Raw genomic sequence first — 26,205 nt, 5'->3', positions numbered from 1 at the left:
GCCCAAAACAAAACAAAATCTGACTAAACCCTGATTTTCAAATAGCAGAAAGCAAACAAACTTCTTAGCAATGCTCTACATGTCCACAAAACTTCACTTAGCTGTCAATCTCTTCTGCTGTCTGTTTGAAGGACCCTTTGAAATGTATGTTGATGTTTTCTGCTGATTGGTAGGGACTATTAGAAGGGGGAAAAAAAAGAAAATCACTTGGTTCTGGCTGTGGCAAATAGTTTGAGGCATTGATATGCAGCTGGAACTTTTTGCTATACATTTTTTTTCTGTACAGCTAAATACTAATTATTCAGCTGAGCTTGGCTTTCCATGCTACCCAGTTTCTATGCCCCGGGGATGAAAATGATAGCTCTCAATGTTTATGACTAAGGTAATGTGGCAAATTGGCTTGGTAAAATTGGTCAATTTTGCACCTTTTAAAGGTATTAAAAATGTTTCTTCACGGTCATATTGGGACTATAATACACATCTGTTCTCTTGACCAAACTCCAGCAACACATATCAGTCACAGGGTTCAAAGCCTGCTTCCTGTGTACGATCTCGGTGGGAAAGCCACAAGATATCCACACAAGCCAGTTTTCTTTTTTTTTTTCATTTGGCCCCAGCAGTAACTATTTACTGTAGAAAAAGGATTTTACATTCTCAGTATTCTATGGGTTTAATGCTTCCATGGGAAAAATGTCAAGAGTAGGGTGGGAAATAAAGGCACAGGGAAGAGAGAAACTGAGAGATCTTATGCTTACTTTAAAAGGGATTGTTTTCATCAGAAAAACAACTACTGGAGGGCATGCCATGAATTGTGGGGGTGGGTCTTATCCTAAACTTAAAGGCAAACATCTCATGAGTTGAACTCAAGGTGCGTGAAATTCATGCTGAACTGCTGCTTTTCAAGTCTGACTGGATAAATTCACAAGGAGTGGGAGCCCCAAAAGGGATGGAAATATATCAAACTTAGGAGGAATGCTAAAAGGTCAGTGATTATCAGACATGTATATACCTGTGTGTTTTTGTGTGTGTATAATACATATATTTGGTACTGAAACAGATTTTCCATAATACAATAAGACAAGCATTAAGAGCTGAGAAAAGTGATGTCAGAAGCAGGCAAGAGCCCAGAAAAAAATGAAAAAGAGTGAGAGAGAGAAGAATTTAGAAAAAAAAAATCCATGGAACTTACACATTTAATCTGTACTTTAATTAGTATTTTTCCCATTTATTTTAATGATACGGAGAGGTAGTTAGCTGTGTTAGACTGAAGTCAGGAGGAAGAGAGGACAGGGTTGCATCTTGGAGGCTGGTTCAATGAAACATAAGCTTTCATAGGCACCAGCCTTCTTCATGTGATGTTATGAAGAAGGCCATCTCCTATGAAAGTTTATGCTTCTCTGAGTTATCTTTAAGGTGCCACTAGTTCTGCCTTCTTTAGTGATACAGGTGTAAGAACAACTCTGTCAGGAAGAGCGCTCAGGATAACACCTTTCTTTCCGTTTGTTGAGTAATTAACTTCCAAGGAACTCAAGCTACTGTATTAACATTAACAACTTCTCTATCAGTAATATTTCATACCCGCTTAATAGATTAATAAACTTGGTGGGTCAGATTTTTCAAAAGCTACATCCATCTTACAGGGGCAGGTAAGTAGCTAGTGGGCAGATCAGGTGCCTGTTGATTTTTAGAGGTCCTACCTATGCTGGAGAATGGTAGCATGTTAACTTCAGCATTGTCCTGCATGAGTGCTGAAAATACACATCATATTCACAGGTACAGTTGATCTGAAAAGAGTACAAGTTATTACCTTAACGCATGGGTTGCATGTGCCGTGAGCCATGCCATCTATTTCCATGAAAATCTCCATGTATATAGTACCAGCACAGGAAGCAAGATGTAGATCTTCAAAGATCTTTAATTTCAATGGGTGTTAGGTGACTGAATATCTTGGAAGATCTTGGCTCAGGTGCTGATGTGGCAGCCGCAACTGTACAATTAGCATGCTCCTTGCTGCCCTGTTGCTGGTTAAGTTTCTGTGTTCAATGGTTAAGTGTCCCAGGAAACTTTCACTACTACACTGGGCTGCACATATGTTAAATAGTATTATGAGCCTTCTTAATAAAATGTGTGTTATCATACCATTTTTGGAGGACAGCTGAGAAGAAACTATCATGGGCAGAATTCTATTTCATTTTTTGCATAATCCCTAGAAAACATATGGGGAGGAGGCTGCCAAAGTGTTAGCCCAATAGCAAGAGCAACTATAAACATGGGAGTGATAAGAAGGCTCTCACAGATAGACGCTGTAATTCAGGATGCACTGGTTTTGAGTGGATATCCAAGTATCTCATTCAGCAGATCTCTGGGAAACAGCCTGGGAGACTATAAACAGTTTTAGGGTAAATAGAAGGCCCAGGTTTCAAACAGGTTCTGGAGGGCAGAAAACCTTTTCCCTTGTTGAAGAATGGCGAGTAATTTTAATATTCTTGATCAATAGGGATCAACTTAATTTACAGGATCACCATGGTATCAAAAAATATGCAGTTGAGAGACAAGGTCCTAGCAGAAGTGGGTCCAGGATACATTTGAAATTATGTTGGGATGTCCAGACCCCTTTAGGAATTCAATCACTCCAGAGATAATAGGGAGACTCAAGTGATTTAGGAGAAGAACCCTGGAGATAAAAGGACTGGCCATACATCCTGCTTCTGCTGGGATGTTCCCATTTTAAACACCTGTCCCAAGCGCCCCGGAGTGATTTCAGTGTGGATGTGGGGGTGCAGTTCCACTCCCCTTTGGCTGTGCAGCACATGTACAGTGAATTATCTGAGCTCACTGGTGGGTCAGCATAGCTCTGAAACAAATGGGGTGAATGCTGCTGCTGCTTGCCTCAATTTTGGTGGCAGGCAATTGCAGGGGGGGGGGGGGAATTGAGCAGCAATAGCATTCATTCATGGGATTCAGAGCTGTGCTGTGCTGACCAGCCGGTGAGCACAGAGAACTGTGCATGCATCACACATCATACAGCTGAAGGGGTCTGTGGCAACCCCCCTACTCCAGGATCTGCCCGTGAACAGGACCAGATTAACACATAGGCAAACTAGGCACATGTCTAGGGCTCTGAGCTGTAGGGGCCCCTGGTCCTTCCCTCCACAGTGGCAGTGCGAATGGACCCATCTGCCTCCCTTCCCTTCCCTTCCTTTCCCTTCCCTTGGCCTTGCCATGGTGGTGGCTGCTTCCTAGTGGCAGCTCCAAGTCCCTCTATCTGCAGGTGGCAGTGCCCAGGTGGGAAGGGGGGTCTCAATTGGCCTGGGGCCCATGACTTTTTTGCCTGGGGCCCACTAAAGGGTTAATCCAGCCCTGCCTATGAGCATCCCATCATTTTCTTCAAACAAAGGCCTTTGTCCCATTTTTTGAAACCTTCCCACCAGGGGAGTATTCATTTGAAGAAACCAACAAGATGCCCAGGACAAGTGTTTAAAATGGGTGTTTCCCTCCTCTGCCACCCCTGACTCATCTGGTTAGCTCTGGCCGTCCCACAGCCCCAAGCTCATCACTGCATGCCACTAGACCCAGCTAGAAACAGCTGTGTGTGCTGGAGAGCAAGGGAGGGGAGGGGAACCTGTCCCATTTTGAGATTCAAGAAATATGAAAGGACATATATGTTATTTATTGGTATTTTTTCTGTAGGGGAAACTATTAAGCAAGGGGAAATCCTCAGGGCTCCTTAAGAATGCAGAGAATTTCGGCTTGATTTTCATGAGAGAAAAATAGAAGTACTAAACAGAAATAGAAATACTAACATATTATTCATCATTGAATTTATAGGGGAAAAAAAATCACATCTGCCATATTCTGTGCTAGCTCAGACTTTATAAAGGTAAATCATTATTTTCTACATTGTGGCAGGCCCTACAGCGTTTACCCTTAGGATTATACACAATATATGTCATGTGTATTTAGGAAGTGAGGTAGCTGGAGAAAATAGCTTGGACAAACTGTAGTATAGTGCAGGGGGGTTTTTTTTTTCCCTATTTCCATTTTCTCACAGAGTGATATGCTTAAAGCTCCAGTTGAAATAGTGGCTTTGGAAACTCTTGTCTTTCACCTGTGTGACCTGAAACAAAGTTCACTCTTGCCCTGAGCAAAATGATTTTGGTGATCTCTGTTCAGTCCCCATTAAACCCTGATTCATGTCATAAACCCACCATACATAATTCAGCAGCATTTGGCATGGGGTTGGGGGGGAGGCGGTTCACTACAAGAGATGCCCCAGGCTATGCTTGTATAAGACACCGAGTGAATCAGTTTGACCTGCAAAAATATGGTGATGCCATGAAGGAAAATCTGAGCCCAGCATAATAGAGTCTTTTAGAGCTGAGTGGGAACCCTTGTGATGTAGTCCAACAATGAATTTGCAACCAGATACCCCAGCCTCCTCTTTAATAACTGCTTGTATGTATCTGTGAAGATGTCTGTGGTATTGTGATGAATGTGCCTTTAAATGTGAATGCATTACTTCAAGGGAATCGTTCCCTCTTATTAGTATTGTGAACTTTGTCCTCAACTGCTAGACGGTGCATGAGTAGCCAGAAAAAGCTGGCCATATGTGAAGCCTGAAGCAGTATATTTCATTGTCTACTATTTTATATGTTTTGAGTTGTCCAGTTCTTTTGAACAGTGTATGTGATAAACTAATAAACCATCAGCTTTATATTATAAGAACCTGGAAATAATGAGGTCTTGGTTTTATGTATTATTTTAATGCTTGGGTGATATTCCAGAAAATCAGCACTATCCAAAAAAGGAACAAAATCCCATTTCCCATGCTACATATATGCCTGCTCATGAGTGCATATGTTCATGCACTGTGGTTTATTTAGAAGTTGTACAATTGCCTCTGGATGCAGATAAATGCTTTTTCTTCAACTCAGAGAATCTTAAAATCTGTCCCCAGTAACTATTCTTTGGGTATCTGTACATAAACTCAAGACTGAACTCTGACTTAAGTAGGAAAAAGAAAATGGGAGCATCTAGGTTAAATACTGCAGCATTTTCTGCTGGTCTCAGCAGAGCTGCTGCTTTACATGAACAGAAGAGCACTTGCTTCAAAAACACCTTAGTTCTAACTCGAGCATTGGCTTCCCCATTGAGTTAATTAATCTCTTAGGCTTGGAGATTAAGTGAATTTGGAAAGTGAGCAGAATTTGGTTCTCCTAGAGTTGCATACATTTGCCATTTGTGGTTAGGAAGAGAACCCTGAGACTGTTTATTCCATGATAGGAAAAACAATTTTTACTTTTCTTAAACATTGCTAGCTAGTTTATGATTCCTGGCACAAGTACAGTAAGTTTGAGCAACTAGTTTGTTTGTTCTAGCTAATTTATAGACGGGGGATATCCATTTTCTTTTTTCCCTTAAAGGGGTACTGTCATGTAATTTAAGCCCCAAATAAAACATTGCTTAAACCTGATAGAAATCAGGCAGAGAATATTCTCCAGACTCCAAAGAGCCAGGCTGGGGGTGTGCTAAATCCATCACTTTAGTGACAAGATATTAAAAGCAGTAGCTACTGTCATGTCTCTGTAATACTTTAGTTATCCAGCACAAGAGGCCCTTATTCAGGCAACAGAAGGGGTCTAAGATAACTAACAAATCTCATTCCAAGAACCAAGCCAATGTTATTAAACAAGCTTTTGACAAGCTCAGGAAGTAACTAATAAGCCATCCTATTGGCTTGTGCTAGCAAGAAACAGAAGGATAAAAATGCCATATTGAAGTAGTCAATTAAATTAAAATTAAATTAAAATTTAAGGCTTTACAATTTCAGAAATGGCCATAGAGATTTATTCTCTTCCATCCTTTCGAATTCAGCATATATGAGGTGAACTCCACCATGTGAATTTTTTATGGTTTTCCTTATTTTTAATATGCTTATTAGAAATGGGTGTTTTGGGTAAGAAGATAAAAGCTTTGGAAACTTGCAACTGGCCTGTAGGCAGTAAATAGTAAACTGGCCCTGCTCAGTGAATAGTATCCAAAATGGACTCTCTGTCTCTGAGGATTCATTGGTCACTGGAAAACCTTGTAGTTTATCTCACCTGCCAAGCATATCTTTCATCTTACCATATGGTATAGCCCTTTCATGATTACTTAAAGTAGGCCCAGATTAGGATACCCTTTGTGATGATAATACGTAGATGAGGCTGTGAAATAAAAAAGAGAAGGCTACAGAGTTTGCCTGTATTCCACAGTCAGAATAATGCAGAATCCATATGTGCTCTTTGTTACTCAGTTATGGCTCTTCTGTACTGGGTAGGACAATGCAGACAGGGGTGAAGGGGGCTTATTTGTTACTATGCAATTCCATTGAGTTACATAGTGGTGAATCATAGGACCACTGGAAGGAACCCCTCATGGGTCACTGAAGTTGCAGACAGAAGTGACAATTTTCACCTGATCTGGTCCCTGAAAGTGCTCTACAGCTATGACTGAACAGAAGTGCACAGATGCAAAGTGCTTTAAAAGGGTCTGATCCAATAAAAATCTGAACCCTTATTGTATGAGGGTTCAGATGAAGACATTTCAAAACATAGAATCTTCTGTAACTTCTGTCTGCCTGCTTCCCAGCCGTGAAGCTGTTTTCAGAATGGGAGGGGGGGAAAGGGAGAAGAGGGTGTTCAGTCTAGGGTTTTTTCAGTTGGTGCTGGGGGGTGGGACTCCAGTCAACGCTTCCCCGTTCCAGTGCTGGCTGGGGAACCCCTAGAACAAGGGTGGGCAAAATACAGCCCACGGGCTGAATTCGGCCCACCAGGCCATTCTGTCTGGCCCACACGGCCCCTAAAAAATTTAGAAAATGTTTATCTGCTCCTGTCAGCCTGTTGACAGGACAGGTTGCCTGTCAGCTGACAGGAGCTGGTGGCAGTAGGACCCAGAAGGAGCCTCAGCATGATGCAGCAGCCAATCCCTGTCCTATCCCCAGCCATTTCCCTGCCTTCCTGCCCCTGTGCTGCTCCAGCACCATGTGGCTCCCAGCCACAGCACTGAGGTGTGGGTGTAAGGAGGGGCTGTGTGTGTGTGTGTGTGTGTGTGTGTGTGTGTGTGTTGGGAGGGGCTGTGTGTGCATGTGTGTGTGTATTCATAGGGTGAGTCCCACATGCACACCCCACCATACACATGCACTCTTGCCCCCCTTGCACTGCCATACATGCAGACCACCACACCCATACCTGCTTACACACCCTAGCCACCCTCCCCACACACACCTCCCCTGACAAATCCCATATCCACCCACAAACCCCCATCCACCCAAGTGCAGGGGCAGGCAATTACTTCAGGTGGAGGGCCGCTTACCAAGTTTTGGCAAGATGTCAAGTGCCGCATGGGTAGCCCCACCCCTTGACAGGTGCCCTGCCCCCTGGTCAACATCTTGTGACTGGAAGTCCTTCTCCCTATCTCCTGACCTTTGCCACTAGACGTCCCTCCCCTTGCCCCCCAGAAGTACTCCTTTCAGCAAGGGATTTTGCTATCTTGGAACCAGAAAAATACCAAATTATATTAGAAAAAGTGAACATCTAAAACATGCCTTGATTTGATTTCAATTTTTTTTTGTCCTGGTTTACAGGTGTTTGTGTAGTGTATATAGAGGTGGTTGTATATAATAACTTAAAATTAAGTCTTACTCTTGTATATTGTGGGGGGTAGGGGGTGGGTATAGGTTTGTGGGGGGGCTGTGGGTGTGTGGGTATGTGGAGTGTGGGAGAGGGTGTGAGTGTGGGTGTGTGGGTGTGGGGTGAGGGAGCATGTGGGTGTGTGTGGGGATATGTGGGGTGTGGGTGGATATGGGATTTGTCAAGGGATGTGTGTGGGGGGAGGGTGGCTAGGGTGTGTGAGGGGGTATGGGTGTGGTGGTCTGCGTGTATGGCAGAGCAAGGGGGGCGAGGGTGCATGTGTATGGTGGGGTGTGCATGTGGGACTCACCCTATGAACACACGCATGCATACACACAAAGCCCCTCCTTACACACACACACACACACACACACACACAGCCCTACCAGCATGGTCCCATCCTCCCCAGTCTGGTGTTGCGGCTAGGAGCCACATGGTGCTGGAGCAGCGCAGGGGCAGGAAGGCAGGGAAATGGCTGGGGATGGGACGGGGATGGGCTACTGTGTTGTGGTATGGGTCCTTCTAGGTCCTACTGCCCCTGGCTCCTGTCAGCTTTGAAAGGCAACCAGGAGCAGATAAATATTTTCTAAATTTTTTTAGGGGCCCCATGAGCCAGATAGAATGGTCTGGCAGGCTGAATCTGGCCTGCAGGCCATATTTTGCCCACCCCTGGGATAGGGGGAAGGACTTCCAGTCACAAGACGTTGACCAGGGGCAGGGCACCTGTGAAGAGGCAGGGCTACCCATACGGCCCTTGACAGCTTGGCAAAACTTGGTAAGCGGCCCTCCACCCAAAATAGTTGCCTGCCCCTGCCCTAGAACAAGCTCTCTCCCTCTTTTCACCACTGCCCCCATTCTAAAAGAAGTGCCCTGCCTTGTGGGGGAGCATTGCTAAGGGAAACCTGCAGCTGGTTCCCCAACTCCCCCTCCCCCCTGGACCCAACAGTGAACTTGTGTTTGGTTTGGGGGGATCATTGTATAGCAAAAGCTTTGTTATCCGACACCTATGGGGAATGGGGGGTGCTGGATAACCAAGTATGCTGGTCACCTGAGAGGCCCAAACAGGAGTCTTTGCCTTTGCGGGCTGCCAGCCCTCCCTCTGCGTCTGGTGTGCCGCTGCCCCTCCCTGGTGTCAGTGTGCTGGGGGACGGGGAGGGGGGCCCCATGCAGGCTGCTTTGCCCTGGACCATGGGGGCTCGGCGAAACCGGAAGTACCACGGTGGGCACTTCCAGTTTCGCTTTTGCTGTGTTGACTGGCATTTCAGTTAATGGAGCATGCCGGTTTCTAAGGTGCTGGATAACGCGGCATTTACTGTAACTCAGAACACTTCCTGCAAAGCATTAAGAGTTATAGTGGGGAGCTACGATTCCCTGCTGTCATTACAAGTGACTATATTATGGTTAAAGGAATCCAGAATAGGAGGCACTGGCACTGTTTACATGCACATATGCACACCCCCCGTAATCTTGTGGGTGCCAGGAGCCCTGGTGGAGTGGGACAGTGTGGAGACCTACAGCCAGCCTCTACCCCCTGCATGCAGAAGCTGGACCTGGCTGGGAACAGCCTCTCCTCCTCTCCACCAGCAGCCACCCTGAGCCACCAAGCACAGCCTGGGCCATGGCAGTAGCTACAATGGCAAGGCACAAAGCTGCCAGCAGTGGGCGGTCACCCCTGCTCGCCCCTCACAGGAGCTCGAGCCCGAGCCCTGGCCTGCACCACTCCAGCTGATCCCCACTCCAGCCAGGAGGAGCATAGTCCAGCTAAGCCTAATCTCTTGTCCCTAGCTGCTGCTCAGCAGGAGCCAAGCCAGGCACTGCAGCCAGCAGCAGCCTTTGCCTCTGCCTACAGCAGCTGAATTTGGGACTTTAACTTCATTTTACACCAACTGGCCAGGACGCTGGGACAGCCTGTGAAATCGGGGGTCCCGGCCAATCCAGGATGTATGTTCACCTTATCTATCACTGACACTAACCTAGAATATTTAAAAATTCTTTATGGTAGCAGTGGTTCTTAATTATGAGTCTGTACTTGTATTATTGTAACTACAGGCTCTTTCTGATTCAGGTAGAGGTTTTTTTTTGTACTTCCTGAAATTCTGTATATGGCTATTGTGAAGTAAGGCATAGATTACTCAGACATAAATGCACAATGGATGCATGAATAATAAATAACTAGTGTCCTCAGTTTCTAGAATTCTTAAATTAGAAGGCAGTTCATTTTTATATGGAGTAATGTAGTCACTGCATTTGCAAACAGATCCATTGATGACTACAAAAATCCTAAACTTGCATTAGATATGGGCTCAAATCTGAATACTCTTTTCATAGCTGAATTGCCAAAATGTAGCCCCAAATCTACCAGAATCTTCCAATTAAGGTTTAGTTCTATGATGAGCCATCCTAGGATCCTAAATTTGGGTGCCCTTGAACTTTTTGAGGAAAGGAGTATATTATCTACACTTAAATAATAGTTTTGAAGCCCTTTCTCATTCACACATCAAAAAGGGCAGTTGTGCCTCTATTTTAGTGATTCTCAATTTAAGTACTGACAGATCTTTAGAAGGGTGATGTGGATAGTGCATGAGAAAGTAAATGCAGGCTTGTTTCTGCCTGACCACGCCTCTTTCCTCCCATCCCCACAGCCCAGTTTTTGTACAAAGAAGTAAGCACTGTAATACAGAAATTAGTTTTTGAAATGGGGTGCTGCTTAATTTGTAAAAGTTATGGGCAGGTGCCTTGAGTCTAAAAAGGTTGAGAACCACTGCTTTATTTTTTTCATATAATCATGCATTTTGATGGTATATATGTGGGTTTTAAAACAGCCAAATAGATGTACATGCATTCTTAAATTTCCACTAAAAAAATTGCCTCGGAAATCTTACCTACAAAGAACCATAAAATGATAGATAGCAATGAAAGAAGACCTAACATTTTATAGAGGGACTGGATTCAGTTACAGAAAAAGGCATAAAGGGGTTAAAAAAAAGTAAAAGGTGGCTATTTACCAAATTTTCTGCAAGGAATTTCTTTTGTCTCCCACTTGCAAGATCTCAGATCTGTTTATTTATTTTATTTATTTATTAGATTTATATGCCACCTTTCCCAACAACAGCTCCGTTGTACTTCTGGTCATGAAACAGGGCCCATCTACTTTTATGGACATGTGGGAAAAGGTTGGTTTCAGATCTGAGAACATAATGGTTGGATAAAGGGAAGGCTGGTTTGAAGAAGCACGGTTGATGAGTTTATTTATTGAGGATTTATTTTGTTTTCTGATAATGTGTCCTAAGTGCTCTACAAAGTACCCACAGCAGTGGAGAAACATTTAAAACTGTATTTGAATTAATTAATTTAATGAATGAATGATAGGAAGATCACATCATTATTGTTATTTTTAGTGATAAATGGGGGGAGGGGGGAGTAGGAAGCAAAGAAGTGCTGGTGTAGCTGGCTCCAGTCTAACACATGTTTATTTAAGTGACTATACAAACATAACCCTGTATGTCAGTTAAATCAGCAACATGTCAGTCGGCACTTCTGGTTACAGATTATTTCAGAGTCATTCATCATTCATAGCTATAAAAGACATTTACCCTCATTCAGCCAACCAATCAGGAGGAAGAGAAAATGGAACAGGAAAGAAGCACTAATAATTGTCCTTAGTTTCCTCTGAACTTTAGATACAACAATTCAATACATCCTGTGTGGTGGGATAGTGGAGAGTTTTTGCTGAACTAAACAGCTTCCTTCACTAGGTCCATAAGGGCAGGAGGAGGGAGAGAAAAAAGCAGAAAGGTAACCCTTTGTGTACCACTCTCTCTTGATCACCTTCTCTCTCTCTCTCTCTCTCTCTCTCTCTCTCTCTCTCTCTCTCTCGCTTGTGTTTGCAAGTTAGTAACTAAGGTTGGATTGTTTATGCTCTGATTTCAATCAATAGGGCCAATTTCTGCTTCCACTGAAGTCAATGCATATTTTCCAGTTGGCTTATACAAAACCAGGAGCTGGCTCCTAACAGAGAGTTGAAGCAGTGCAAGTAGGGTCTTGTGAGCGATTTCTACATTTGGTGATCCTCACCCTCAAAGAACAACTCCTTTTGTGATGATTAATCTATGTTGACTTTCTCTGGATACATGCGATTATAAAAAAGCATAGCATACTTCGTAACTTAGTGTTTTATCATACTGAAAAATGCTGGGTGGAAAATAGCTTAGGGGAAGTTATTTACTATCTAGCGGTCCCATGTGATGCCCAACTCCTGTGAGTTCCTTCCCATTTGTCCTGATGTATGGTCTGACCCTGCAAACTTGTATTTTCATGAATGGTCCCATTAAGATTAATAAGACTACTCACATGAGTGGGAGTATGTCCGACCTCAGAAGTACCTAAATAAAATGATCAGCCCATTCTTCTTTCTCTTTATAGTTAAAATTCTAAGTGCAACACTGCACCAAAAATTAGAGAGTTATCCAGGGTGTGTTGTAAAATGGACATATCTATTGCGATGTGATTGTCTTTTACTATTCTCTTTTCCTAGTGCTGTATGTATTCTCCATAGCTAAAGTCCTCCCTCATGTTTATTATTAGTTAACTATTTCCTAATGAACCCCTTCATTTATGAATAAAACTCAGCAGCAGTTATAGTCCCAGTGGAGACCAGTACAGTGCCCATCTGCTCTGGCACTTGCTTTCTATGCTGGCACTCTGTGCAACTCCCAGCCTCTCTCGTCCTAACAGTCTAAGGATCAATTTTCCAGTGGCAGCTTGAAAATAATAGTACAAAATGTATATTAATACAGAAATATATTGTGAAACTGTCCTTAAACAAACAAATGAGCCACTTTAAAATATTACAGCTATAAATGACCATGACAGTAGCACAGCACATATAATAAAAAATAACTACTGAAGAGAAGCTGCTGAATTACTATAGTAATAAACCAGATGTGATTATTATCATTTAACACGGTCATTGAATACCATGAATCCCTGAAGCCATTAAAATATTTATGATTAAACATTTGCTATTCCTTATAACAGAACATATAGTCTGGTACTAAAAAAGTGTTAAAGTATTATTTTGGCTAATATATGCCAATGCCATAATAATGGTCAGCTAACATAGGTCAAGCTTTCTAAAAGAAACTAACAGCTGGCTAGTTTACCCCCATTCCCATTATATGGTCAGCTACATCATATAGACTGGTATTATAAAATTATAACACCTATATACACCCCAATATGCTGAGATATAAGCAAGCAAATGCAAATATATGATATCATTTGTGTGGAAATGGGGATTTTTGGCTCTAAGGAACAGTAACAAATATTTAATTGTTCTAGGAAAAATATACTTAAGACTGGATAATAATCATATGCAAAAAATAGCCTGATTCTTTCCACAATTTTTAACTTGTAGTCATTATATGACTTATCTTCCACATTTTGGTTTGTAGGCATCATATATTTCTCTCTCAGAGTCCTAAGGGCTTTCATGCCTGTCTTTCTTATTTAAAAGTGCTCTGGTGAGCTCTTAAAGTGATATCAAATATTGTGAACTGCAGGTGAAAGATTCCCAGTATTGGTCTAAAGAGTGTGTGAAAATACTGTAATGAAATGGAGAGTCTGTATGTGCACTACTCCCCTCCGCAGGGAAGAGCTCAAGTTGTTCCTATGTGTTTCTTAGGGCTAATGGAGTTATCAGCTAATAAGATTCTCTTTTAGCTGAAGTGTGAGAGGTTTCTGTACTTTTGTGTTCTAACTTCACTGTCTCAGTGTGGCAGTATAGTGACAGCTGTGAATTCCTACATGGTCACAAATTTGTTACAGCTCTTTAATCTGTATTTCCTGATAAAAAGGAGGATTCCTATATGTATATTCTAAGGCAACAGCAGGAGCACTTTTTCCTCTCAACAAGTGACAAGTCATTATTTTGTTGGGCATCTCAGTACCCAAGCTTAGGAGTCTGTGGATTTAGCTGGGAGAGCCAGGTACCTAAAAGTTAGGTGGTGTGATGCTTAACAGACTAGGTTTAGGTTCCTGAAGTGGAACTTGGCATTTAAGCACTTAAGCTCAAAGTAATAATCCTCCAAATCCCCACCCTGCTGCTGTCTAGCCCTGAAGGCACCTGAACTCCAGAAGCACCTCCTTGTTTAACCTTAAAATTCCCCAAATGTACTGAGCTGTGCCTCTGTGCACTAGGTACTGCCCCATTTTGATAGTTCTGAACAGCCCATCCTCTGGTTCATGTCTAAGTCCAATCACAGCCACGAAATAGACAGTCTTCTAACTATATTCCTGGTAGGTGTTTGCAGAGAACACCTAACAGGATCAAACTTGACACAAAGTTCAGTGGCAGCTGCTGCTTTGTTTGAAAAGGGGACTGGAGATGGGGTAGTGCCACCTTCCTTATATAGGCTGTGGGTTAAAGCAAGATTGTTAAACCCATTTGGTCCCTCAGGCTGGATGAGTGGGATGGGGTTGGTCCCTGGGCCAAATCGGGTCCTATGGACACCCTGCTCCCCCCTACATGCCTGATCCAGAGCATGCAGCACCTGCCCAGCTTGGTCCAGGATGTTGACCCAAGCAGGTGCTGCATGTGGTACAGCCCGGGACCCAGCCCCAGTGATCAGTGTGAGTGGCACAGCCTGGGACTGACCCCAGTGAGTGCTGTGGGCAGCACATGTCCCAGGCCCTGCATGCAGGGCTGGTCCAATGCAGTGTTGCAGTCAACAGGGGGCAACACTGGGGTCCAGATTAGGGGGCTCTGTGGGCTAGATCTTGCCTGCAGGCTGCAAAACGGATACCTCTGACTTAGAGTAGTTGCCCAGGAAGTGGGAGAGCTGAGATTTATGAGATAGACACAGCCCTGAAACAGGTGGAACCTGAGGTCTGGCCCATATCTCAATGGGACTGAAGGTATCTCATTGCTATTTACTCATTCCATCCAATGAATATTAAATTCAAAGTGCAAAAGCACCATTGGGGGCAGGGCTGGAAGCCAGGGGCTCCCTCCTTTCCAGAGCAGCATCCTTCTGACTGAGCCACACTCTCTCTCATTTGCTCTGTTTCCAGTCGCACACATTTTCTGCTTTCTTTCCAGCCACACATACCATCTCTTCTTGGTTGCACAATAGGCCAGATTCAACAGAACAGGTGGAAATTCTTTTGGTAATACCTAGTCCATGACCTGGCAGTTAGCTCAGTGGGTTTGAATCCCTGTTGGTTGAGGATAGCCTAAAATATGGATCTCCCTATCTCTAGGCAAGTATTTGAACTATTAGTTTATTTGGCTAAACAGGTGGGGGTGGAGGAGGTTTTCCTTTGAAGGACCTAGCAAGTTGCATATGGGGAAGCAGCATCTAAAACTGCCTAAGTGACTGAAAATGTAATTTACAAAGCTAAAGCTAGCTGTGCAAATGCTGTTTGTCCATCAAAAGGAGAGTCAAAGTTAGACTCTTGTTTCTGATCCTAACCACCTCATAGTCAAACAAGGAGGCACTTATGAAGTTGAGGTATCTTCAAGGTTAGGCAAATCTAAGCAGAGGTTTGCAGAGGTCTCAAAATCAGATTTAGACACAAAATTCCACCTAAACGCCACTTTAGGTACCTCTTTCCTTTATTTGATCTCAGCCTGAGAGCTGAAGCTAGATCAGAGATCCATTGTGGTAGGCACTGTGCAGACATATTGTAGAGATTCAGATTCTGATGATCATGATATCCCTTTAAAGATAGCTTAAGGGACAGAGAATGTCTTGGGCAAAAAATCACTTATACAGATCTCAACTCAGCAACACGTTTTGTACCACACAGGAGATGGGGACAGAGGTAATAGGCAATTGCAAGCAAATTATCAACTGAATTACTTCCCTGAGGCAAACAAGCCAAAATCAGTGTTCCATGCATAAAGCCTGAGCAACTGAGTTTTGATGAGAACAGTAGGGGACCCAACCTACAAAGTATTGAGTAATTGGATCTGGATCTAGCAGGCTGCTTAAGTACATGCTTATCTGCAAGCAGGTGTATAGTGCCACTGAAGTCAAATTGCATGTGGTGTTTTAGGACTGCTACCATGGATTGATCCAATAGCCAGCTCCTTCCCCATAAGCCCTCTCAACAGATGCTTTGGGGATTAACAGAGAGGTACTTCTATACAGTGCTTGAAGAGGACACTGTCACACACCCATACTCAAAGTGATAGTGTCAGGAACATTAATGGGCCAGTGGTTTTCAGAGTGCTGACTGCTTTACACTAGAAACTGGAAGATCTATGATGTTTGAAAGCAAAAAAGCAGAGGCTTGATCTCAAGGCAAAAGAAGAAATAGACCGGATAAGAATGGAGCAGTAGAGGGATAAGAAATAAGCCACGGAAGACCAAGAAAACTATTGAAAATGAGAACACTGCAAATCAGTGCTTTAAACGTTGTAAAACAGAACATTTAGAACTTGTGAGAAGCTGTAAAAGTCTCACTTAATTTCAAACGTTATGCTGTGTCAAAAGGAAACTACACACACACATACACACACAGCTAATGCTAACATTTTCATAGATTTTACTTGGGCTGGTCTGTTTAGAATCGATTTAGGGCTCAATTCACTTGTCCTTACTCAAACAAAACTTTTGTTTAAACTGAAGGGAGCTTTTCTTGAGTCATGACTGGAGAGTTAAGCCTGTTAAGGGTAGGAGTGATATGTAATTAGCCATATTAGTCTGAAGTCAAATAGAAGTCAAGGTAGATTTGCACGTTAGACCAACCAAAAGGTAGGAGTGCAAATGTTATATGAGTACAATGCAATACCATAAGAGGGGTTTGAAGAGCACAATAAATAAGTTATCTGTTCTTCAACCTTTTAAATCTGTGTACCACTTGAACTCTTATGGATATCGTCCCAAATCCATATCATGCTCAGTCTCAGATTATTTTATTCCACAGACCATCAAGCTTACTCCTCTGGACAAGGGAGACTGTTCTAATAAGAGTGTGTGTGGCATTTGATTTTTCTTCTTCCTTTCAACCACCTGAAATAAATAAAAAGATGGTTGTAGGCTATAAATTAGGTATATCCCAGATTTTCTGGGACAGTGTTCAAGACTGAAACAGGAATATGATCAGGTTATCGCTGAATGGTGCTGAAGTCTCCTCAGCTGTTCTTGCACAGGTTCAGCACAAAATTGTCATAACTTTATTGTTATCAGCTGTTCTTATGACATTTTTACCATGAACCAAATTTCATGAGTACTTGCAAGATTTCAATTGCATTTAAATGGAAAACAGGCCCTTTCTAGTCACAGATCCATTCTGGAACCAGCACTGGCTCAGAGCCAAAGATCTGAATCCACTGCAAGACAAAGTTACTGACCATTGGCCCACTTACCTGGCATAGTTAAGACATACCAGTTTCTGTAATCAATTGCAGACAAGGAAATGATGTGGCCAGCATCACATCTGTCCATCTTTGACTCCCCTGCCTTTCCCTCAGTATCTAGTCCTTTACAGCTAGGATGGCATAGGCATCCTTTGGCATGCATCCAGAGCATGGCTCACTTTCATGTCTCTGGAAATGTAGTAAGATGCCTTAACTACTGTGCCCCCTCACCCTAGCAAGCCACCCCTTAACACACTAAAAGAGCTTGAAGTCATTTTAGGCTCATCTAAATTAAAAATAAGGCACAAAATGTTTCTCTGCTGCACTAAATTGAAGTCATTTAACTATCCCTAGCTGCAAATTTGATGTAAATGTAACCCTTCAGCTGGGCACCAGTCAGCAACAATAAGAGTTAGGTTCACATTTTGGGATACCCTATAAATTATACCAGTGGCTCAAGCCCCTACCCAGAAATCTGGGAACACTAAATTTGCTGGGGCATCCTGCATATACAAAACCCTCTCCTCGCAAGCAGTGTCAACACAAAAAAAAAAATTATTACAGAAAATAAAGGCAAAAAACCAAAAGAAAACACTAAGTATAATTTAAAAACATTATTAACTGCAAAGCAAGGTCAATAGGTGGCATGCTTTTGGGGAGGCTTCACCCATGTCCAGGAAGTCTGAGACTTGGGGCTCCCTAAAGGGTTGTTTTGTGGGCCTGCACCCCTATACCTGCCTTTCAGCAACTGGCTAGAGGGGGGGGGGGCCACACTGGAGAGTCCTATGAATTGCTCCTGGGGTTCACTGCACCATGGGGAGCTGCCTGAGAGCCTGGGTCCTTCTGCGTTGCCGGGGCCCCTCATTGCTTCTGGAGAAATGGTGGAGCGCCGACCTCCACTTCTGCATGGTAGCTTTGCGAGGTTAACTGCAGCTTTCATCAGCATACCGCACCCCAAAATTCCTAGTCCCAATCCCAGCTGTGGTGGGCACAAAGCTGCAAAAGAACTTGGAGAAAAGATCAGGCCTATCTTGGCTTGGGCATGAACTACAACTAGTGCCTGTCCACACTGCTTGGTTGGGGCATACACTACAAAAGGGACAAAAGGAGGCCCAGACCTATTTCAGTGGGCCTGGACTGGGCAGCAAAAGCCAGCCAGGCCTATACTGCACTGAGGCAGTATACAAGTGCCAGGTTTCACCGTGGCTCAAACCATGCCAGGCTCCACCCTGGCCCAAATCTGTCAGCCAAACATGGGTGGGGCTTAGCCACACAGCTAAGCTGAAATGCAAGCTGTGAAACAGCTAAGCTGTGAAACAACAAAAAGGGCCCAGACTTATGGCTGCAGTCTGGACATCTGGTCTCAGCTACACCACTCTACTGAGACACTACAGTTACAAAGCAGAGGGGGCCAGGCCCATCTGGCCAGTAATTGCCAGGACCCCATTCCTGACCAGATTAACACTCCCACGGTATTACCCCATTCAAGAGAAAAAAATAGAAAGAAGAAGGAAACGGGGGTCTCAAACTTTGAGACAGACTTTCTCTCCCAGTACCCGAGGGTTTCCCTTCACATTGCTTTCGCCAACCTCTCCAGCAAAGATGGGGGAGACCCCCACCCTGGGGAGAATTTTTTTCTGGTTCCCAATTCAGCTGTGCAGCTCTTAGCAGTCCCAGGAAAAAAGAGAGAAAAAAACAACCCTAGTTGAGTTGTTCTTATGGCTCAAACCGTGCCAGGCCCTGTCCGATTGCCATGCTCCAGCCTCTCTCGTACTCAGCCTGCCTGGAGAATCTTCTGATTCCTCTGGCCAATTAGGCCAGAGGATTTTACATAGCTGGCCAAAACAGCAGGGGCCATCTTGCCCACTTTAAAACACACATGCGCGCGCACGCACGCACACACACACACACACACACACACACACACACATCCAAAAGCACCCACTTTGCCATGCAAAACCTAAGTGTGTGTGGGTGTTACATAAGAACTCCATAATTTATGCATTATTACATTTAGAAATTAGTTTAAAGTTTGAAGTATAATGATAGATTCCCATATTTTATATTGTTTTAGTAGTCCGCTCCACTGTCTGTTTCCCAGATCGTCCCCTATATTGGAATTTGTTTTATGATAGTACTAGTTGCAAGATTTGCTTCTCCTTTTGATTCACCAGTTTTAAGACTACATAAAAACTTCTTGGAATTAATGGAAAATTAATTTGAAAAAATAAGTTGATAAGCAAGGTTTCACTCTTGAAGAACAAATTGTGGTTCCTGCTGTTCCAGTAGTGTTTCTCTTAGGTGCAGCAATCCTTCAACATGCTAGCCTTTATAGGAGGAGGGGCCTTTGCTGGCAAAAAAAATTACCTCGCATTTCCAGCCAGTGGCTAATATGTATGCATAAGTTCCCTGACCTACTCTACTATCCACCAGCCCAAGGACAGAGATCCAATGCCATAAAGTTATCCAGGAAGGGAATTTATACTGCTGACAAGCCTCCAAAACCATTCCTCTAGCTGAGGGACGTTGCTAACTGGAAGCTGCCCATGTCATGGGTGCACTTAATCAGGATACATCCTAATTGTAACTTTGTTGGCGGTGCTCCCTCCCCCTGCCCGGTGACAGTTAGAGCTGCCGCTCTATAAAGTAACACTCAAAGGACAGCTGCAGTGGAAGTATCACCTGGTCAGTTCTTGGTCACAGCAAGCCCCTTGTGCCTTCCTGTTCGAGGATGCTGAATTTATTCCAAGATCTGACTGCTGTTTTCTGACAAACAGCAACACAACAAAGATACTTCCAGTGGGAATATTCAGAAAAATTCAAAATGTCTCTCTCTGTGCATTTGGACCAGAAAGCCTGATTTTAATTGGCTTTTATTCTCACGTGGACAGACAAGGACATACCATATGGAGCTGGGTGATGTAGTAACTAGAAATGAGGAGGAAAACTTTGACAGACTATTCTATGCCAGAAAAATGCAGCTTCATCAAAATGAAATGGCTCTGTGAAGTCATGTCAATTTGGCTTAAAATCTGTTCCTGACCAAGAAAAAAAAGGAGGGAAGGGGTCAAAAAATAAGAGAATGTCCAATTTTTATATTTTTGGCATTAAACAATGCAGGTTTTTTTCTTTCAAAATAACTCTTTGGGTCAAGTGCTATCTTCTGTCAAAATCAAAATGAGCTGTGTTTTTTATTGACCTGAACTGAATTAAAAAAAATTTTTTTTTTAGAATTTGGGTCTTCAGTTACAAATCAATATGAGAACAAATTTAGTTTAGAAATTCGCTTGAAAAGAAATTTCCATTCTCTATCTAGATCTAGTAGAAGCTCTGATTATTGACAGTAGCTTTAAGACTAAATATTTTTGATGTATATAGGGGAGACTCTCAGTTAGTATAAATTAGTATAAATCATTGGCTTAACTAGAGCCATGTTGATTTGCACCATCTGACTTAATATCTGAGGTTTTGTCCCCGCATTTAATTCTGCAATAGGATGGTAAGCATTAAAAAAAATATCAAAGAACAATAATATAAAAAACTGGTGGATCCTACCATTTATTAATAAGGTTTTTATTTTCTGAATTACTTTCAGAGTAATTTAGAACAGGTAAGCTAGTGTCCACTGAGAACTGATTTCCGTGACCTCAAATATTATAAGAGAAAATTATAAAAGGAAATAAACCGTTAAGTTATAAACAGGGAAACATGAGATACAATTACTTTCATAGCATAATTTTATTCACTCTAGTTCTGAAAATGAAGAGATAATACTGACCTGAGCACCTCAGTTCTGAATGAAAACTGTACAATCTATTATATTAAACAAAGTCAAAACCAATGTGAAAGATCTTAAATCTATTCAAGGCATGCACCTCATTACAGACTTAGCAAATTAAAACACAAATAGGATTAGAAAAGAATAATGTAACAATCTCCCACTATGGTCCCTGGAGCATTAAGTCATAAATTGGGTTTGCATTAAATTGTGCCTGCAGTATTGAATTCGGGGAAAGAGCTATAGGCTGAAGATAAACCTTGCTGGGCTAGCCAACTTTGGTATGGCTCTGTGTTTTCATAAACATGAAATAAATTTATTAGAATCTAAGAGGACATGCACAAAAAAATGAGTATTTCATATCTTAATTAGAAAATGCTGTTAATGTACAGCAATCATGGACTGCAGAGATGTAAACACAGGGAAAACACAGACACTTGAAATATTGCTGCTTTGCTAAGTTTACCTGAAGATGGGTGTGGGTGTTAAATATAGTAGTTAAATACTTCTCATTAGATTGACTCGTATTAAAATATATAAGCTTTCAGGTTTTCATAAACCCCTTGCTATATTGCAAGCTTCTGTTGAGTGCAAGCAAAAGATCTTACACAAAGCAAAGAATTGGAGAGAATGAGTTTCTAAATGTATTCTGTTGTTATGGGAACTAGAGTAGCTACTGATGTAAAAAGGATTTAAGCTAACAAAGACTAGCTTTGTGATGTTATGGCAATGGCCAGATGAGATGTAACTAGGTTTCAGGAGAAAGTGTTACATCTTTCACAAGAAGATGCAGACTTTTGAGAAGTGTTACCCATAAGCAAATTGGACCAAATTAATCCATGGTGCAAGTCTGGTGAAAGTTACTGAGTTATACTAGGGAAATAAGTCTATTATATTATTATTATTATTACTATTACCTAATAGTATGCTATCATTGAGAAGCAGAGCTGGAAGGGGCTTTGAGAGGTCATCTATGCTAACCCCCTGCCTCAGACAGGATCATCCCTATCCAAACCTTCCTATACAAATCCATGTTTTGGTTGCCTGAAGTCTTCCATGATAAAGGTTTCTTGTGGTTTCTTCTTCTTACCTTTTTGCAGCAGACTTGGCATTTGGCACAGAGAAAGCTCTCAGACAAGGGAAGCACCTTCTCTTTGTCTCACAAAATGTTGTTGAGCCGTTGCTGCTATAAACCATTAATAATTGCCATTTCCTCCTCTTGCTTGCATTGCACAGGAAAATATTGGCAGCATGCCAAAATGATAACTAAATATGCTAATATACTAAGTCTAGTCTCAAGTCATTGTCAAAGCAACAGACATTATAATGGAAACACATAGGATCTGCCAGCATAGCTGAGAAATGAACCGGGCTGAGCACAGTAAGTGGGGCTTGTTAAACCTAGTGGGCCATATAAACTGGCTGGCAGCAGGCAGATCAGCCTGGATGGATATTTCCTCGGTGGGCAAGAATGTGGGGAAAAGTATGGAAGAACTGGATCCCCTTTTGCAAATGAGGGCTGCAGACATTCCTGAAGTCAAGCAACTCTATTTGTTAGACTACCTGCTCATTTCCAAGTATCCCTGCACAAATACTGGGCCAGTCTTTACCCCCAGCTGAAAGGCAGTCCTGTAAACCTAGGACTTCAGTAACTTTATGCAACTCTCGGGCAGAATGGAGCAAGACTCAAGGCAGGACTTGAATTTCTAAGGGCACATCTAAACTGTGCTCAACCTTTCCCGCACACAGGCCAGATAAGAGGACTGATTCTTTGCACTGGATCTGGCCTGCAAATCAGTCCCGTGAACCAGATCTGGGGCTATGTGTTGGGTCTGACATCACATCACACACTGGATCTGGCTATGGAACCAGGTCCAGAGCCAGGAACTGATGTCTCTCCCAACAAACTAGGTCCAGGGCTATGTACCAGTTCCATGGCCATGTGCCAGGTTTGGGCCACACACTGTCACAACAATCTGGTATGTGAGACCATGTCATCTGGCCCATGGGGTTTCTAAAGGTTTAGAAATTTAGCAATGAGGGAATGGTTTATTACTGTGAGACTCCCACAGCCACAGCAATTAATGTTAGCACTGCTCTCCCACTTCCAAATTTCCAGACCTGTGGGAAGTCCCACAGGTCAAATGACTCAGCTCTGCAGATCTGATGCGGCCCCATGGGCCATCTTTGAGCACCACTGGTCTAAACTGCTTCCATACCACTCTTCCATGTTCCGTTCTAGAGAAAATCAGACCACCCTGCTCCCGCTCGCCCATACCCAATGCAGAAATGTGGTGGTGAAGCCTCTTCAAGGTGTCTCCTGTGTGGCCATTCATAAGATCTATGCCTTGGGCATCCTTGAGAGCAGCCATAGAGGATGCCCTCAGATGGCTACCCCGTTACTTTTCTGGAGCTGGGATAAGTGATTGGGAGTAGGATGTACCCATGAGTGGTGTAGACACATTCTAAGTGGCTTTGCTGTGGAGCGTTCCTTTATTCTCTCAGTTTGCTAGGGGGAGAAATCTCTGGCTGAATGAGGCTGTCTCTCCTCCTTGTCTGACAACTCCCTTTTGAAGAAACCTTTTAACATTTTTCTTGATTTTCTTAAACAGCAAACATTAGCCACATTAAGAACAACAGCAGCAAAATCATTAAGCAGTGTACCATTCTCCTAGGAGCCAGCCTTATCCTTTAATCAGGTTATGGAAAATTCATTCCTCTTTCAGCCATTTATCTTCTTTGCTTATGCACACACCAAGTGACCCACTTCTTAGCATAAAAAATAATAACAAAAAACAACCAAAGACACTTCCTTCCTTGTGGATTTGTGTGCCATTATTTTCTTTTCTTGAAAACTAAATAATCAAGTTCATCCATATCAATTCAACTTAGCATGTGCTAATTATCCATCATTTCTATCCCCAAACCTGGTTCTTTCCCACTTAAGTCAATCTGAGTTTTGCCAATGACCTCCAAGGAAAAAGATTTGAGTTCAGAGTTTTTGTAACGAGTGCTTATTTATATTAACACGGAGGATCATAGGCTGAAATAATTGTTGCATTGGCATCTGAATTGCCACACCCTTCTGTTATGTTAGTTCAGTAAAAAACCTCTGCATCCTCATGAAGCTGATCCTGCTGACATGTATGTGCAACTGCCTTACACTCTATCACTTTCTGGGTTATGATTAAAGACCCCATCAAGTCAAATCTGGCCCCAAAATTTGGTGCTGAAAAAATAATTTTTCCAAAATCTAGGACCAGTTGAAATGTTTCCATTTGCTGTTTAAAGTTTCAGTGGAAACTTTCTCACAAAAGCATTTTCCTGTAGAAGCTCAATACTGAAGAATGGTAGTAATGCAGGAGAATCTGATTGGTAACTGGGTATAAATAAAAATGAAACTGATTATTGACCCAAATTTGATAAATGTATTCAACTCTGAAAAGTAAAGTAGAAGCTCTGAAAAGTATGTCACCTTCAGTAATAAAAAAACTGTTAATTAGCCAAAGCAAGGATACGTCTTCCTTCTCATTTTTTAAATATAACAGCATCTTTTTTTAGTTGAATATGATACAGTTTCCAATTTCCTTATTCCTCAAAACTGACAATGCTCATATAATTGAAATAGAAATAATTGTAAATATCATAACATTGAACCCCCCCCCCCCCAACATCACTAGCATGGCAAAAATTCCAGTTAAAGTGATTGTTTTGCCTGAGAACAAATTTCTGTTGCCTCTGGTGGTGGTTTTGACTTTCTCTTTCTTTTACAGGAGCTGATATTGGATTATTTCCCCCTCCATTTCCAAGTTTTTTAAATATATATAAAAAACATAATTTAAGCCCATCTGACTGTTAAGTGTGACATGGAAACCCATGATTAGTCAGATTATACTATTTAGAGCAGCTGGAAGGGAAGAACAATAGGAGAAGGGTATCAGTAGGGAAAAGTAATAGGTCAAAGAAGAATAAATAATAAATAAAGAATAAAAAGGTTGCTTTTGTTACCATCTGTATTCTAAGTTTGCATTAGCCATAGCTGGTCACTCAGTAGAAGACTGCATTTCCATGTCAGTAATATTACTATCACTTAAGCTTTTCTTATATGCTTTATAACAGAAAATCCCCAGCACCATGTGCATTTCTAAATCTTAGCACACAGGATGGCCAAGTATTTGCCCATGGGGACTGGACTGGCAGTGGCACAATCAGTCTCTCTCCTCTAGCAAAAATTTGTCATTTTGAGATCCAAAGAGGTTTCAAGTGGGTGTATTTTCTATTTTTACTCCCTGAATTATTCCTGGATATGAATGTCAATAATAGATAAGCACATCACAAACAGACTCAGCAAGTTCTCCTTCTTCTGCCCCGGGAGAGCAACCACTCAAATGATATCTCAGCTAAGGTGACAGTTCTCCCGGGGGGGGAGACAAATCCCTTCCACTCCACCAAGTCCTGGCCGGAACCATCTGATGAATTTATAGTCTTCAATACAGTTAGGTGTGCATAATTCAGTGTATTGCTGTAGACCAGTTACTGTATTTTATAGCTGACATTACAGCATATGGGTTTTTTTCTGCAAAATAAAACAATATTTGTTTCCTGAAAGGGAAATATGTCCCATGTAGCTATCAGCAACCAGCAGTTGCTGTTGAGTGGAGGTAGGAAAATAAGAGTTGATTTTTATTTTATTGAAATCAGCAAGAATAATTTGCTATTTGTAATGTATTTGTGCATAGTAGGGAACATTAACATAGGACTGCTGCATTACTGCAACATATTAAATGACTGTGTGAAAAATAAAGGTCATAGAAGGTATCATGACAAGTGTTAAGCACTGCAACTGAATCCAGATTACTATGTAAATAACATCTACTGTCCTATTTATATAGTGTTTTCTGGGCCAGAGTCTGGCAAGATGTCAACACACACAAGATCAAGATCCGGCTCTGTATCTTCAGAGCACTTTACAAGTGCTAAAGAACCCTTACAACCCTACTGCCCGTGGAAGGGTGGAATAAAATAATTTTATCCCCATTTTACAGATTGGAAAGCTGATGAAAAGTTGTGAGGTGACTCACCTGGTAGAGGCTAGAGGCACCTGCAAGTACACAGTGACATGCAAGAGTCCCTCAGTAATAGCATGTAAAGGCTGGACTACTTCTGAATCAGAATCATATCACCAAATGCCTGCTTTCAGGGGCTTGCTTCCTTGTCTTGTCCAAGACTAAAGCAGGAGTCAGTATTCAAAACTCACACAAGTCCTGTGCTCTGAAAACATCTCTGTAGCGACTTCATTGATTACTGTGAGATATTTTGTAACACAAACATACTTTCTGTGAACTACACTTAAATGCACAGTGAAAGTTATAGACTAGTTAATGAATTAATTC

General features: G+C 42.3%; 1 long non-coding RNA gene across 3 annotated transcripts in view; it reads left to right on the top strand.

The window, feature by feature from the left end:
- Positions 1-724: 724 nt before the first annotated feature.
- Positions 725-26,205, top strand: part of LOC109285837 (uncharacterized) — a 59,135-nt gene continuing 33,654 nt past the window's right edge. Inside the window, exon 1 of one of the 3 annotated variants that reach the window (XR_009462614.1) lies at positions 725-982. This is a non-coding gene — a long non-coding RNA (uncharacterized LOC109285837). Of the gene's footprint in view, positions 983-11,270; positions 11,466-26,205 lie in introns of those variants that run through there. The other 2 variants (XR_002093721.2, XR_009462613.1) reach the window with 2 other exon arrangements.

Source organism: Alligator mississippiensis, chromosome 5 (assembly GCF_030867095.1).
Source record: "Alligator mississippiensis isolate rAllMis1 chromosome 5, rAllMis1, whole genome shotgun sequence".
NCBI classification, from domain to species: Eukaryota; Metazoa; Chordata; order Crocodylia; family Alligatoridae; genus Alligator; species Alligator mississippiensis.
The sequence above is the reverse complement of the archived record's forward strand: the minus strand, read 5'-3'. Positions and strand labels throughout refer to the sequence as shown.